We start from the raw sequence: 15773 nt of genomic DNA, 5'->3' as shown, positions 1-15773 counted from the left end.
CAAAACAAAACAAAACAAACAAACAAACAAACAAAAAACAAAAAAGGGGGAAAAAGAGCAGCCCAAGAAGACTGAAACATTTTGACCATACTTGCCCCATTCCGGGTGAACAGTATGAGAGATGTCATGTCCTTTTCCCTCCTATAAGACACCAAGCTACTGGAGACTATAGGCAGAGCCCTGCCCACTGTCCTGTCCCTGCAAAAACAAAGTGGCACCAACCCCCTTCCCCATGGGACACTGCAACTCTCCAGATGGTGGGCAGAGCCTGGCTTACCATCACTGCCATGAGTAATGAGGCAAAGGAGTCCCTTCCCCTCTAAACTAAACAGGAGCAAGAGGACTATGGAGAAAAAGGGATTTAAAAACTGGATTTTCCAAATGTCTGTATGAAATACTGGGCAGAACTCTGAGCAACCCCATGTGTGAATACAACCAGAAATAGCATAGCAAAGGTTTGATAACTGAATTCTAGCATGGACTGCTTCCCAGGTTTCAGTGTGGGCAGCCTACAAACGGGACACACTAGGATCCCACTGTAAAGGAAACTAAATTGACATTTGAACCACAACCCACAAAAGTGGCCACAAGGTGTGTTCGGGATTGAAGTAAGTTGACTGACCGATAAAACAAAATATCTAAATGGGAAAGAGATTCTTGTAACATACCTAAGATCTCCAGCCAAGAACCACGAAAATCTCAACTCAGATGAGAAAAGGCAAACGACAGACTCCAACACCAAGTAAACGCAAATGCCATAATAATCACATCAGGATTTTAAAGCAGCTACAATGAATTGCTCTAACAAGCAATCACAAACACAGAGGAAACACAAAACAAAGTGTCAGCAAGGGAACAGAACATATAAGGAAGAGCCAAATGGGAATTTCAAAATTGAAAAATACAATAACCAACAAAGGAAAGAAGAAACCTCACTGGACGAATTTAATGCTAGAATCAATGACAGAGGAAAGAATCAATAAACTTGAACACAGATCAATCAAGTTTACTCCATCTGAATAAGAGGAAAAATAGATGTTAGAAGTTGAACAGAATATTAGAGACCTCTGGGACAATCACAAAAGATCTAATATCATGTTACCTGAGTTCTAGAAGGAGAAGAGAAATAGGGCAGTTCTGAAAAAAAGAAAAAAACATTTGAAGAAACAATGGCTGAAAGTTTCCATATTTGGTAAAAAGATATAAACCTACAGGTTCCAGAAAGCGAGTGAACTCTAAGCAGAAGAAATCCATCTCCAGATATATCATAATCATATTTATGAAAATTTACAAAACTTATGAAAACTAAAGACAAATAAAAAATTCAGGAGATATTTCATCAGAAACCATGGAGACCAGAAAAAAGTAGCATTTTCAAGTGCTGGAAAAAATAGTGGTCAGTCCCGAGTTGAACTTTTGGCAAAAATATTCTTCACGAGTGAACATGGAAGTAAAGACATTCTCAAATGAGGTGAAACTAAGTGAACTTAACTCTTCTAAAAGAATAGCGAAAGGAAATTATTAAGACAGAAAGAAAATAATAATGGGGGGAAATTAGAGCAATCAGAGTGAAGAAGAAACAATGGGAAGGAGAGATAGATGGGTAAATGGGATAAGTCTCAAATATTTTAAGTCACTTTTTTATAGATGAAAGCAAAGATTGGAAATTGTCTAAAGTGGCTTTCAGTATATGCAGAGGGAGTATTTACTACAACTATATCATAAAAGAGAGGGTAAAGAAATCTAAAAGCTTTAAGTGCTCTACATTTTACTTGAAGTGGTAAAATATTACACTCACTGCAAACCCTATTAGAATCCTAATTGGTTTCTATATAGAAATTGACAAGCTGACCCTAAAATCCATATGCAATTAAATGTAACCAGAATAGCAAAAGCAATCTTGAAACAGAACAACATTGGAAGATTCAAACTTTTTGGTTTCAATATTTACTGCAAATCTATACTAATCAAGACAGTGTGGTACTGGCATAATAATAAACATATAGATCAATGGAACAGAACTGAGATTCCAGAAAAATTCCATTTGTTTATGGTCAACTGATTTTCAAGGAGACCACAATAATTCAAAAGGGATAAAGTCTTTTCAAAATTGTTGCTGGGATAATTGGGTAGTCAGACACAAAAGAGTTAAACTGGACCTTGGACTTTTACCTCACACCATATACAAAAATTCAATCAAAATGGATCAAAAACCTAAATACTAAAACTATAAAAATCTTGGAAGAAAAATAGGGCTAATTATGTATTATCTCAGATTTGGCAATACATTCTTAGCTATGACAACAAAAGTGTGGGTAAGAAAGAGTAGATAATTTTCACTTTATCAAAATTAAAAACTTCTTTGCTTCAAATCACACTACTGAGAAAGTGAAAAGACAACTTAACAAAATGGGAGAAAATATCTGCAAATCACATATATGAAAAGTAACTTATATCTGTAACACAAAAAGAGATCTTACAACTTAATAATTAAAAGACAAATAATACAACTAAAGATGGACAGAAGACCTAAAGAGATGGATCTCCAAAAACATATACAAATGGTTAACAAGCACATGAAAAAGATACTGAAAATGATTAGTTACTAAGGAAACGCAAATAAAAAGATCACAAGTTACTACTTCGTGCCCAGTCAGATCACTATAAATAAGAAGAAGAATGAGGAGGAGGAGGAAGAGATAAGGCAAAAGAGAGGGAGAATGAGAAGTAGCGTTGGCTAGGATGTAAAGAAATTAGAACCCTCCTGCATTGCTGGTGGAAATGTAAAAATGGTTTAGCCACCGTGGCAAACAGTTTGGCAGATCCTCAAAAAGTCAGATGCAGAATTAACATGTGGCCTTGCAATTCCACGACTACGTATATAAAATCAACACAATTTAGAATAGGTTCTCAAATAAGTGCATGAATATACCACAATTTTTTAAATTTATTCACTGCATAGTGAATACCCTATCTCCAAACATAGTCACTTGGGGGTTAGGTCTTCAACATAATAAGTTTTGGGGGGACACAGTTCTGTCCATAACAATTATTATCTCTGTTAAGTGCCCATCTCTGGAAGGCCCAGTGCCCTGAGTATCTTCTGAAAGCACGGCCTAGCAGAGGGCTATAGACCTGCGAGGCCATGAGTCCCTGCCCACCAACATGGAAATGATGGGTGGAGAGAAGGACCCTTCAGTGAGAGCTGGGGGAACCTCACTCGGGCATCTAGAAATCATCACCAGAAACTTGCCCTCAGGAAAATCTCAACGTGGATCCCTTGAAATGCTGAAGAAAGAATCCAGGGTCCCGAAGTAAATGGCCTTAGTAGTCCCATTAGAAGTAAAGCAGTGGAAAACAGAAGTAACACAGCTAGAATATGTGTCCGTCTGCATCTGGCTTATTTCACTTAGCATGTTTTCAGTGTTCGTATATGCGTCGTGTATTGCAGGAGTTCATTCCTTTTCATGGCTGACTAATATTGCATTGTATTTGTATGCCGTTTTGTTTATCCATTCATGTATTATTGGGTGGTTTCCACCTTTTGGCTATTATGCATATGCTACAGTGGACGCTGGTGCACAGTAATCGATGGAGTCCTAGCTTTAGCCTATTCTGGGCACATATGGGTCACAGGGCAGTTCTCTGTTTTTAGCTTCTTTAGGAACCACCAAACAGGTTTCCACAGTGGCTGCACCATTTTACCCAACGTATGTGGGTTCCAATTTCTTCACTTCTGGGCCAGCACTGGTAATGTTCTGTCATCGTCGTCATTGTTGTTGTTGTTGTTACCATCTAACAGGGTATGAAGCAGTATCTCATTCTGGTTTTCATTTGCATTTTCCTAATGGCCATGAGGTGGAGAATCTTTCATGTGTTTGCGAGTCATTTCTATACCTTCTTTGGAGAAATGTCTATTACATGTCCCTTACCCATTTTGAAATTGAGTTGTTTGGAATTTTGCTGTTGGGTTTTAGGAGCACTAAAAAATATATATTCTGAATATAAAAACCTTGTCAGATGTATGATTCACAGATATTTTTGCATTCTGTGGGCTGCCTTTTCACTCTGTTGATAGTGTCCTTTGATGCACAAAAGTTTTCAATTATTGTGAAGTCCAATTTATCATGCTTTTTGTTGTTGTTGTTGCCTCTGGTTTTGGTGTCATATCTAAGAAATTATTGCCAAATCCAATGACACAAAACCTTTATGCTATGATTTCTTGAGTTTTATCATTTTAGCTCTTAAGTTTAGGTCTTTGGTCATTTTGAGTTAATTTTAGGATATGGTACAATATAAGGATCCAGTTTCATGCTTTGCATGTGTGTGTCCAGTTTCTCCAACACTGTTTATTGAAAAGACTATCTTTCCCCCCTGAATGGACTTGGTACTTCTGTAAAAACTCAATGAGCCATAAATGTATGGTTTTATTTCTGGACTCTGAATTCTATTCCATTGTTCTATATGTTTATCCTTATGCCAGTACCACACTGTTTTGATAGCTGTAGTTTGTAATAAATTTTAAAATCAGAAAAGTATGGGTCCTCTGATTTTGTTCTTCTTTTTCAAGATTGTTTTGGCTGTTCAAGCCCCTTAGCATTACATAGGAATTCAAGGATAGAATTTTCATTTCTAGGGGTGCCTGGGTGGCTCAGTCGGTTAAGCTTCCAACTTCTGCTCATGTCATGATTTCGCGGTTTGTGAGTGTGAGCCCCACATCAGTCAGGCTCTGTGCTGACAGCTCGCAGCCTGGAACCCGCTTCAAATTCTGTGTCTCCCTCTCTCTCTGACCCTCCCCCATTTGCACTCCTTCTCTCAAAATAAATAAATAAACATTTTTAAAACGTAATTTTCATTTCTGGAAAAAAATGCTGTTGAAATTGTGAGAGGGATTGTATTGAACATGCAGATTAAGTACTTTGGGTAGTATTGACATTTTAACAATGACAAATTTTCCTGTCCATGGAATAAGATGTTTTCCCATTTATTTAGGTTTTCTATTTAGATTTCCTGTCAATTCTAGATTATGAATTTTTACGTTTTGTAGCTCCCAGAATACAAGTCTTTCATCAATTTGCTTAAATTTATCCCTAGATATTTTATTCTTCTAAATTCTCTTACAAATGGAATTAATTTTGTATTTCCTTTTTTGATTACTCAATTCTATGTGTTTAGAAAAGCATTTATTTTTGTGTAAATTTACATCCTGCTAATTTTCTGAAAGTGTTTATTTGTTCTAGGAGCTTTCTTGTGGCTTCTTTGGAATATTCTATATCTAAGATCATGCCATGTGCAAATTGAGATAGTTTTGCTACTTCCTTTCTAATTTGAATGTCATTTACTTAATTACTTACTTATGCATGTATGTATGCATGTATGTCTAACTGGTGTAGCTGTAACTTCCATTACAATGTTGAACAGCAGTTGTCAAAGCAGGCATCCTTGTCTTGCTCCAGATTTTAGGGATAAGCTTTCAGTCCTTCACCAGAGTAGGATGTTAGCTAAAGGTTTTTTGTAAATGTCCTTTATCATGCTGAAAAATTCCCTTCTATTCTTAGTTTTTACATACAAATTTTAAAATCAGTGTGTCACTATCTAAAAAAAAATGTATATGTTCCTAGTATCTAGGCATGTTCCTTCCCGCCTTATTAGTGGTACTTTCGTGGCCCCGGATAGCTTCCTCATTTGCATGTGCTCATCAGTTCTTAAATACAGACTCAAGCAGGGCTCTCTGCAGATTTCTAGGACTTTCTTTTTGTGCAACTTTTTCTTGTCTAGGACCTCTTCCTGCAAACTTCAGTTGTCTTGGTTTATCCAGACTCCTGGGTCTGTTTCTGCATTTTCTAAATGGGCTCCAACTGGGCTCTTCTCTCATCCATAACATTGAAATTCTTCAGATGGTAACCTGCAGCATATAGGGCTCACCCCATTTCTTCTCTTCTCTCAGAAAACACTCTCTTTTGCCTGATGTCCAATTTTTGAAACATATTTATTGTATTTTTTGCCATTTTTTAGTTGTTTTACGGAAGATAATAAATACAATCCCTATTACTCCATCTTACCTGAAAGCAGAGTCCCCATGTTGAATTTTTAATGCCCAAGTCATGATATTATGAATGCACTTTGTCCTGATTTCTCGAATTAACTCTTGCCAAATACCCCCATATTATCTTTTAGAGTATGTCAGGTAACTTTCCCATGTATTATTAGTATATATTACCTCATATTCTTTTGCTGACTAGCATCACTAAGAAATTTTTCTAGCTTTTTAAGTAGTTCAATGACTAATTCTCTTCTCTTCTATTCTGTTTGGATTAGGGAGTTGGCCTTTTCCCCTAATTTCAGATTCCACAATTTTGACTGCAAAATTTGAAAGGATCCATTAAATGTTCTCAATAAAATAGAGTGTATCTTACAACTAATGAGGCCTAGGACATTTTTCATAGTACCTTACAGTTCAGCTCCAGTGCTGTCCTACCCAGATGCAAGCCAAGTTTATCTACTTTCACCATAGAGAATGCTCCTATCAAAAACCAACCTCCATTTATTATGTAATCTTAAAATAAAAACAAAACTTCAACGAAGCCAAAGATTGAGGATTTTTTTTCCTTTAACCCAGTTCTAAAACTTTTTCAAATGATCATTTCTTGCCCCTGGATTAAAGTCTCTCAGAATGATTGGCAGTGCGATATCGACCCTCTGTAAAAGAGTATGGTTACAACTTATATCACAAATAAAACCATCACACAGTATCTGACATCATCAGAACATTTTCCAAAATTGTTAGGGCTGTGTGATCAGAAGTCTAAATCTTTCTCAACATTTTTCCTTCTCATTAGGTCTATATGACTTTCCTAAAGCCTATCAATTCTCAGAGCCCTTCTGGTATTCTGTGAACACTCATTCAAGTAAGAAGTTACATAAAGAAATGTATCCTAAACAAAATCTGTTTAAGTATAAGCTTATAAATAATGTTAATTTTTATTAATGAACAAATGACCCAAGATTCCTTTTCTTCCATGGCACTTCAATACACATAAAAATTGTGCATCATTTTATCTTACTTGACTATTAGAGTCAAGATTTTGTTTTCTAGAAGTGTCAAATTTAAATAAAATTCTTAAGAAATCTGTTTTAATGAGCTCTATTTCTACTTGGCTGAGTACTAAACAAACCTAAACATCTTTATAACTCATCCCGATACTTGTATTATTCATTTCTCTGATAAAAATTGTTTATAAAATAAATATGCCCCCCTCCCCCACTTTTTTCCTTCATGAAAGTATTACTGCAGTAACAATTCATGTTAAATGTCTGTTGTTTACTGTGAATATGATGCCCATCATAATATATTCCCCAAATGGGAAAATTTGTTTGAGAATGAAAACGGGTGTTAATAATTATACCAAAAGATAAACTGGGACTACCCTTAGAAACTGAGACATACAGTTATCCTTAGTAAGTGATTTGGCATAAAGGACTAAATATCCTAAGTGGTAGAATCTGTATTTGGTTTTTGTTTATCATTTTACCTTACCTCTCAAACAAAAACATCATAGTAAAAACCAACTGATATGATCTCCATGAATTTATTTATTCTACTCTTTGTAGCACCTAGTGCCGTCCAAATACATTTTTTTCAAGCTTCTTGTTGCAGAAAGACACATATTAATATAAATGAATTGTTTTCATATGGAATTATATTTAATTTCAACTTTTAGATAATTAGAAAACTTAGGGAATTTTAAAGAAAATTCTATTGTCTCCAGGATTCATTGACCAACTACCCAATGATAAAACCTATAAGTCATATTTATTCTTTAATTGTCCACAATAACCCTGCCTAGGAATCCAGAGTAAATTCTTTATTGAAAATAGTGGAAAATGACTGAACATTGTTATCCTAGTGTATTTTTCCAATTCTCATGCTTTAGTAATTTAAACATTAAAAGGACCTGAATAACCACTGTTAAGTGGTTAGCACTATTGTTCTCTGTCCAGAGTATGCATTTGATCTGAGAGAGCAAATAACCTTGGGAATGTTGTACTGGGTTTCTCTAACACCAGTGCGGCACATTAAAAGGGTTATCCATGGAATGTCGAGTAAGATACTTCCTCATAAGAGTGTTTCTTTAGATCCCTCATCACTTTCTATTTCCCAGAGATTTGGAAACAAAACAAATGTGTTGGCTATTCAACTTCTATTTATTTATTTCTTAGATTTTCAAAATGGCATCCTTCACTAGCTAGCCTCAGGATACAATTGTAATAAGTAAAGAATACAATAAATTAAAATGCTCCAAAAATAGCTTAGAGCAATATTAAAACAGCATGACAAGAATCATTAAAAAAGTGAATATCCATTACTTCTTGCTGCACCACTGCATATGACAATCTGGGAGCATTCTTTTGCATGATGTTGTATAAGGTCAACGCACAGAGAATTTATCAAACAATTTCTAGCAGGTGCTCAATAAGTGCATGTTGAGTTAATGAATAAATGCAGAAATAAATAATGCCTAAACATTTAAGGGCAAGAACAGGAGGGGAAATGTTTTATATTGTGCATTAGATGCCCTAAGAAATTGAAACCCTAGTTTTCAAAGGGATGGAAATAGTGATCTGTATCACTGAATATTTTATTTCAGTTAAGATTTTAATAAGTTAAGAATACACACAAATTTTGTTGTTGATTAGGGTATTATGTGATGTATTTTATTTAAGGGAAAAACAACATCAGGAACAATGATCTGTTTGTAGCATTTTAGAGTCTTAATCACACTTTTCTTAGATATAAGTAAGAAGCAATATTATGAAACAAGACGAGATTTTTTATTAAATGAAGAAATAATAAAATCTACCACAAAAGAAAGAATGAAAAGCAGATTAATTTTGTATAGCCCAACTTTTACTGAGCAACCCATTTGAAATGTCTATATTTTAGATAATAAATGTAATACATTTTTAAACTAATGTATGCATAATAGATTATTTTGAGTCTAGTTAATGGTCCACCACTTTTCACATAATTTAGATGCTATCTCCAAATCTGTACTCAAACTGTCTTCCATAGCTTATATGCATTAGAATACTTATACTTCCCCTTTGAAACATTCCTCTATCCATCACACTGAAAATAATTTTTCCATTGTCTAATTCACTAGACTATGAACTTAATGAACCCAGGTTTACTGCTATAACACACTGACTAGAAAAGTCCTCAGCCTATTTGGGTTCCATAGAGATTGGTTGTATAAATATTTAGCTTGCTATGGGGTTCGGAGATCCCAGGCCTCCTGGCAGCTTATAGTGCAATAATCTCGAACACTCTCTTTTTTTAGTGCAAAATTTCAGGACCATCCATAGAGGAGGTCATCACCAAGGTTGGAGAAGAGAAATAAGCACTTGAAAGAAGCTACACAGCAAGAACATAAACTCAAAATTTAGGAAACCTCAAATATAAGAATAGCTGAAAGGGAAGATACAATTTCTTCTTCCTGCAGCCAACAAAAAATAGATAACCAAAGGAGGGAAAAATAGAAGCAAAACTTTGTCAAAGGTGAGATTCACAAAAATCAAGTTTATTCAGAAAAACTGTCTGGATCATTGTGAAATGCATTACTGATTTACTTTCTCTAACTGAGCCATTACAAAGCTGGTGTGAGTCCATTACAGACACCCCCACATACCAGAATGTTGATGACAACTGTCTTTGACGTCTCCAAGGTCTTTACCGGCACAGTGGTAGAATAAGCACTGGGTATGTCTGAAAAGTGGGAAAGTCTCCCAGGACTATAGAACCCCATGAGTGATGGCATTTAGAGACTAAAGTCTAAGGAGGTACATCCATAATTCACATCAAAAAGTATAGTCCACTATACCAAATTCCAAGAAAGCATATTACTAACAAAGGGATTAAAATACTAACTGTAGATGTTTTACAAACTGAGCTATTTTTCACTTGACTTGATTAGTCCTTAAAGTAAAAAATGATCATTTTTTCCCCAAAACTTTGATAAATATCAGACCTAGCATGTAGCTTAAGTCATATTTGCTTTGGTGAAACGTAAGACCTCTTAATTCAAGGTAGGCCTTTTAAATCAATTTGGGGTTTTGGACTACTGAAAAGAGGAAAGATTTGTGAGCTTTGAACAGACTTTGTCAAGGAGAGCTGCTCTCAGATAGTCAGAACTCTTCAAGGGAGCTTTTATAGGTTTCTCATCAAAGCTTCAATTTTATATAACTTAATTAGATTGTATTTTATATATGATTTTAGTAAGGAAAAAAACCCTACAAAATCCTGGATTGCAATATTTTATCATGATTAATCCTGTGTTAACACAGGACTATTGGAACAGTTTGTACTTTTGAATATTTAACATTATCCTGTAGTTGTTGAAGTGTGACCATGCCTCTCCCCCCACCCCCAAATGATTGAATACAGCAGACAGTAATTTGGAGAGCAACCGAAATAGATTATATGTTCAAAAATGTATTGTAAAATGTTCTAAATAGTTATTTGCAATTTCTATTCACCTGTATGAAGAATACATCCATTTTCACGTATTCACAAGTTGAAGCACATATCCTGACATATCTTGGTGTTCATATTTCAGGAAAACACAGAGAAACACACTTGAGCTCTTTTTATTCTTCCATTGGTCTCATTTCCACGTCTCTAAAGTACCTTTCAAACTGTTACCTGTGGATTTATAAAGTGGTAAACATTCAACCATAAAAGGTTGAATTGAAAAAGCTGTTTTAGCAGATGCTAGCAGTGCCCGGTCATAACCGTCGGCCCTCCCTCTCTAGGAGATGTCAAATGCTTCCTTCTATCATCTGTGACTCTCTACCTGAATGATTTCCCTGTGCACAAGAGCATGATCTGCTCACTCGTGGGTCATATTGGGACTGCTGGGAGGCAGGATAAATGGTTAACACTCCTAGGAACAGCCCACAAACAATGAGGAGCAGGAGTCTATAAAATAAATACACCATCTCCCCTACTCTTTAGGTGAGATTTCTCTGAGAAATGTTCTATGTCATTTCTGAAGGACCCCCTCAGAACTGCACCTGTTGACCATCTGCTTGTTAACAACTCTACATAGGCTTTCTTTCTCCATCTTACACCCCATCCCCCTGCTGGTGCTTCCCCGAATCAATTCCCTAATATACACTTTGTTCTCACATCCTTCCTTATATCAAAGTTTGCTTCTGGGGAAGAACCACAGCTCTTACAAAATGTGATCATCTGAAAAAGTTAAAAGCCTAGTGAATATAGATAAGAGAAGCGTAGAAAAGAAATAACCACAAGGAAATAGTCAGATTGAAATATATTACAAATGAAAAGAGTAGGGAAAGAAAATAGAAAAGAAAATAATAAATATGAGAAGAAAAAGTACTTTAAAGCAAAAAAATGATAAATTAGACTTTAAATTAAAAGAGAGAGTAAAAGCTAGAAGTTAAAAAGGAAAGAAAGAAAGAAAGAAAGAAAGAAAGAAAGAAAGAAAGAACGAACATCTGGCTGACATTTTCTTATTTCTTAGCTTGTTATCCTGACCAGGAAACTGGGTGATCCAGCTTCTATGGTTCCTGAGAGGCTGAGAGAGAAGGTAAGAATAGTTCATGTCCATGGTAGTCTTTGGGGAGCCTAATAACAAGCATCAAGTATGAAAGGGAATACAAGCAACAAACCAGAAATGTGTGTTTAACAAATGGGTCAAAGACAGAAGCAATGATGAGGAGTCAGTGCACAAAGAGCCAAGGAAGATGAGAATAAGGGATATTAAATAAGCATAACTGCATGAACAGAATAGCCTAAGTGAATCCCAGAACTGGCTAACAAGCAGCACTTGGCTTTAATTCCTTTGGGAGAGAACTGTGTCTCTTGTTTCTTCAAGACATTGGACATTTATTTTCCTTACTCTTTGGTAAATAGTTAAGAGTGGGATTTCAGAGTCTTAGGGCAAGTAGATGTTTCCTTTCATGAGCAACTACCAAAGAGTTTTCCAAAATGGTCATACTATTCTGCACTCTAACCAGCGATGTCTGAGAGTTCCAGTTGCTCCACATCTGTACCAACATTTGGTGTTGTCAGTCTTTTAATTTTAGTTATGTTAGTGGGTGTAAAGTGATAGTTCACAGTATAAATGTTAAAGATAACATTTGCATGTTAAGAACATTTCCATGTGTTTGTGAGCTACTTAGATATTTTTTATGAAGTGTTTATTCAAAATTTCCTTCTTCTTTTTACTGTTTTCCTCTTTCCTTTGGCAAGAAGATATAAGCTCTGTGATAATGAAACAAATCTTTTTCAGGATATTCCACAAGAAATGTTATTTTCAAAGGTGACCACATTGTGCGGAAAGTGAGTTTTTCATTGAAGTTGATATAAAATGATTTTCAATGCAAAATAGGTTTGTTGCAAATGCACAGTGTCTTTCAAGTTTTTAAAGATAATATAATGTATGTATTGGTACTCACATAGAAATAAGTTTTTGCATAATTTCTAGATTCCCAGGGGCTTCATCCAAATAGTAGCTTTCATTTCTCAAATCTGACAAGATAAACAAGACTTAATTGTTACAACTTATCTATTTCGTAAATTTAGCAGATAGCTCCATTATCCATCTTCAAGTGCCTGAGGGTCTCTTAAACATATACTGTTTCTTATTTTATTGAATAAAGCACAAACAAACAAGCTACCTCCTTACCATACTATCAGCATTTAAAAAGTATTTTAGCTATTTCATTTAAATCGTATGGCCTTTAACATTAGATACTGCAGAAATATTAGGATGAGAACTATTATATAAAGTATACCCTGGATAGAGTGTAATGTCAGATTTACATAAAGTTATAGTTTTCTAACAGCTTCCCCAAAATACACCAGACTATAAAAATCTCATAAATCTCAACACATTCTAACCAACACTGAATTGATAAAAGATGAAATCTAAAATCATGGGATTTTAGAGATCAGTTGGACCCAAAGAATTCTTTGGCACCACGTTGCTCAAATATTTGACATTTGTATACTGAAAGGTTTTGCGGACACACGAACCAATACATTTCAGTAAATTAATTAATTAATTAATTAATTATTTAAATGCTTATTTATTTTTGAGACAGAGAGAGACAGAGCATAGCGGGGGAGGGTCAGAGAGAGAGGGAGACACAGAACCTGAAACAGGCTCCGGGCTCTGAGCTGTCAGCACAGAGCCCGACGCGGGGCTCGAACTCACGGACTGCGAGATCATGACCTGGGCTGAAGTTGGACGCTCAACCGACTGAGCCACCCAGGTGCCCCAGTAAATTTATTTTTTAAAAAGTAAATAACTACAAAATTATCTTGATATTTAAGTAACAATTTCACATTAATGAAAAAGATTACGTAACTGCACTTTTGATTAAATGAGCCACTTTTGAGTTATAATCAATCTTTAGGTCTATCGAATATTACATAACATGACAATAATGAAATAATTTATATTTTCTAAACTTAATCAATGAAGTATCAGTGACATCAACATGTTTTGAATGCAAACTGCGACTCCAATTTACATTGAAAAAAAAGTTAATGTCAAAGTTCCATAAGCATATGCCCAGCTGCTAAGAAGTCTATGATTAAGATCATAATGGAACTTCTCAGTAAATCATGATGAATTTTCTATTTCAAAAATTTTGCGATGCCTGTGAACAAAACTGTTTGCTGTTCTTTCTCTGGCAGTACCAAACTGCCTGCAGAGCCCATATTCTGTTATGTCATCATCTAATACATGGTGGCTTCACAATTATTCAAGTAAGATACATTTCTTAAGAAGTAGAGTATGATGAAAAGCCATTATATTCAGCAAAGAGCCAGTAAGTATTGAATCTTCTCTGACTGGTGTAAAGAAGATGAAGAAAAAGTTTTAACCACTGAACAGAGATAGCAAAAGTGTTTCAGCTTTAACACCAACTCTTATTAGTCAGTAGTAGTTGATTGGAGTGCCATATTGAGACAGATTAAAAGTTTGTCTAGACTCACAAGCAAAGAAGGACATGGTTTGTTATCAGTGGCTGCTATGAGCATGGGAGGTGGGAATGCCACATGTGTGCTGCCTTATTTCATAATCTCCCCATTGAGACTCCTTCATTCATTGTTATTGAAAATGATGCAAGAGGGGGAGGAGCCAAGATGGCGGAACAGCATGGAAGCTTTTTTTGTGTCTCACATCCATGAAATACAGCCAGACCAACACTAAACCATCCTACACACCTAGAAAACCGACTGGAAGATTAACACAACAATCTGCACAACCTGAACCACAGAATTCCGCAGGTACGTGACACAAAGAGCTGAACTTGGGGAGCAAGAAGCCCCAAAAGGTAGGGAACCCCTTTTGCGGGCGGAGAGAGGATGGAGACTGGGGAGGGGGGGAGCATATGGGAAAAGCAACCCTCCCCAAAAGCAGCTGGAGAGAAAGTGGAAAATTGGAAACAGCCGCAAGGGCTAAAATGGGAGAAAAGAGAAGGTTTAAATTCCATTATGACTGTAAACAAGGGGAGTGTAAAGGCTGCAACTCCACAGGTCGATACCTGGAGGTGCTCTGGTGGGAAAGGTGAATCCCTAGGAATAGAGTGGGGTCCGTGAGGTTCTCAGGCCACACGGGGAAAAGCGGCTCCACTGCTGGAAGGACATTTGGTAGAGACTGTTGAAGCCACCTGGTCCCAGCAGACCCCAGAAGGCAGCCACATTCGTTGGTGCTGGGGCAAGGTTATTGAGGGTGAAGCCTGGTGCCCGATGTGTGTTGCGATTTTCCATGGTTCCTGAAACACTGAGGCTACGCTGTCTCATGACTTTTTTGGGGGGGGTGGGCTGGCACCTTGTCGCAGTCTCAGAGCACCGGCAACAGCAGGGTCCAGCAGGCGTTCCTGGGTGCAGCCAACATTGGGCCATTGCTCATTCAGCCATTGCTCGGTGAGACCCTCCGGCAGACGGGCGGAGCAGGTCAAAGCCGCAGTCTTTCAGGAGTAAGGGGCAGGGGAAAAAAGCTGCATCGGAGGCAAAACTTGGGAGAGAGGTACTGCCCGGGGCTTGGTCATGGAGAGTGGAAAGGCGGGGAGTAGATGAGAGCTGAAGACGGAGGACCGGTGCGCGATTGCTGAGCCGGGAGAACAGACTGGGTGGCTTGGTGGCGCCATTTTTCACCGCTCCTGTGCATGCACATGCGCACCGACAAGCACCACAACAATCCACTCCAGTAGGCTAGCAGCGCCATCTAGGGGAGAACCGAGCTGTTACACCGAGCCCTGCCCAACTGAGTATTTTATGAATTTGACTATGATATACCTTGTCGATGGTTGGTTTTGTTGAATCTAATGGGAGTCCTCTGTGCTTCCTGGATTTTGATGTCTGTGTCTTTCCCCAGGTTAGGAAAGTTTTCCGCTATGATTTGCTGACATAACCCTTCTATCCCTTTTTCTCTCTCTTCTCTCTTCATCTTTCTCTTCACCTATGATTCTGATGTTGCTCATTTTAATGAGTCACTGATTTCTCTAATTCTGAAATCGTGTTCTTTTGCCTTAGTCTCCCCCTTTTTTCTGCTTCATTATTCTCCATAAGTTTGTCCTCTGTATCACTGATTTACTGCTCTGCCTCATCCATACTTGCTGCTGTGGCATCGATTTGAGATTCACAAAATAGTCAGGCAAGGAGAGAATCATGAAAGCAGCAAGGGAAAAAAAGTCCTGAACCTACAAGAGAAGACACATCAGGTTTGCAGCAGACC

General features: G+C 36.9%; 1 long non-coding RNA gene across 1 annotated transcript in view; it reads right to left on the bottom strand.

Moving 5' to 3' along the window:
* Positions 1 to 10541: 10541 nt before the first annotated feature.
* The window catches only part of LOC122232929, a 198557-nt gene continuing 193325 nt past the window's right edge, over positions 10542 to 15773 (bottom strand). Inside the window, exons 3-4 of the long non-coding RNA XR_006210308.1 lie at positions 12484 to 12556; positions 10542 to 10702 (exon numbers count right to left, since the gene is read on the bottom strand). This is a non-coding gene — a long non-coding RNA (uncharacterized LOC122232929). The remainder of the gene's footprint in view (positions 10703 to 12483; positions 12557 to 15773) is intronic.

The sequence above is a fragment of the Panthera tigris genome, chromosome D4 (assembly GCF_018350195.1).
Source record: "Panthera tigris isolate Pti1 chromosome D4, P.tigris_Pti1_mat1.1, whole genome shotgun sequence".
In the NCBI taxonomy this organism is placed as follows: Eukaryota; Metazoa; Chordata; class Mammalia; order Carnivora; family Felidae; genus Panthera; species Panthera tigris.
The sequence above is the reverse complement of the archived record's forward strand: the minus strand, read 5'-3'. Positions and strand labels throughout refer to the sequence as shown.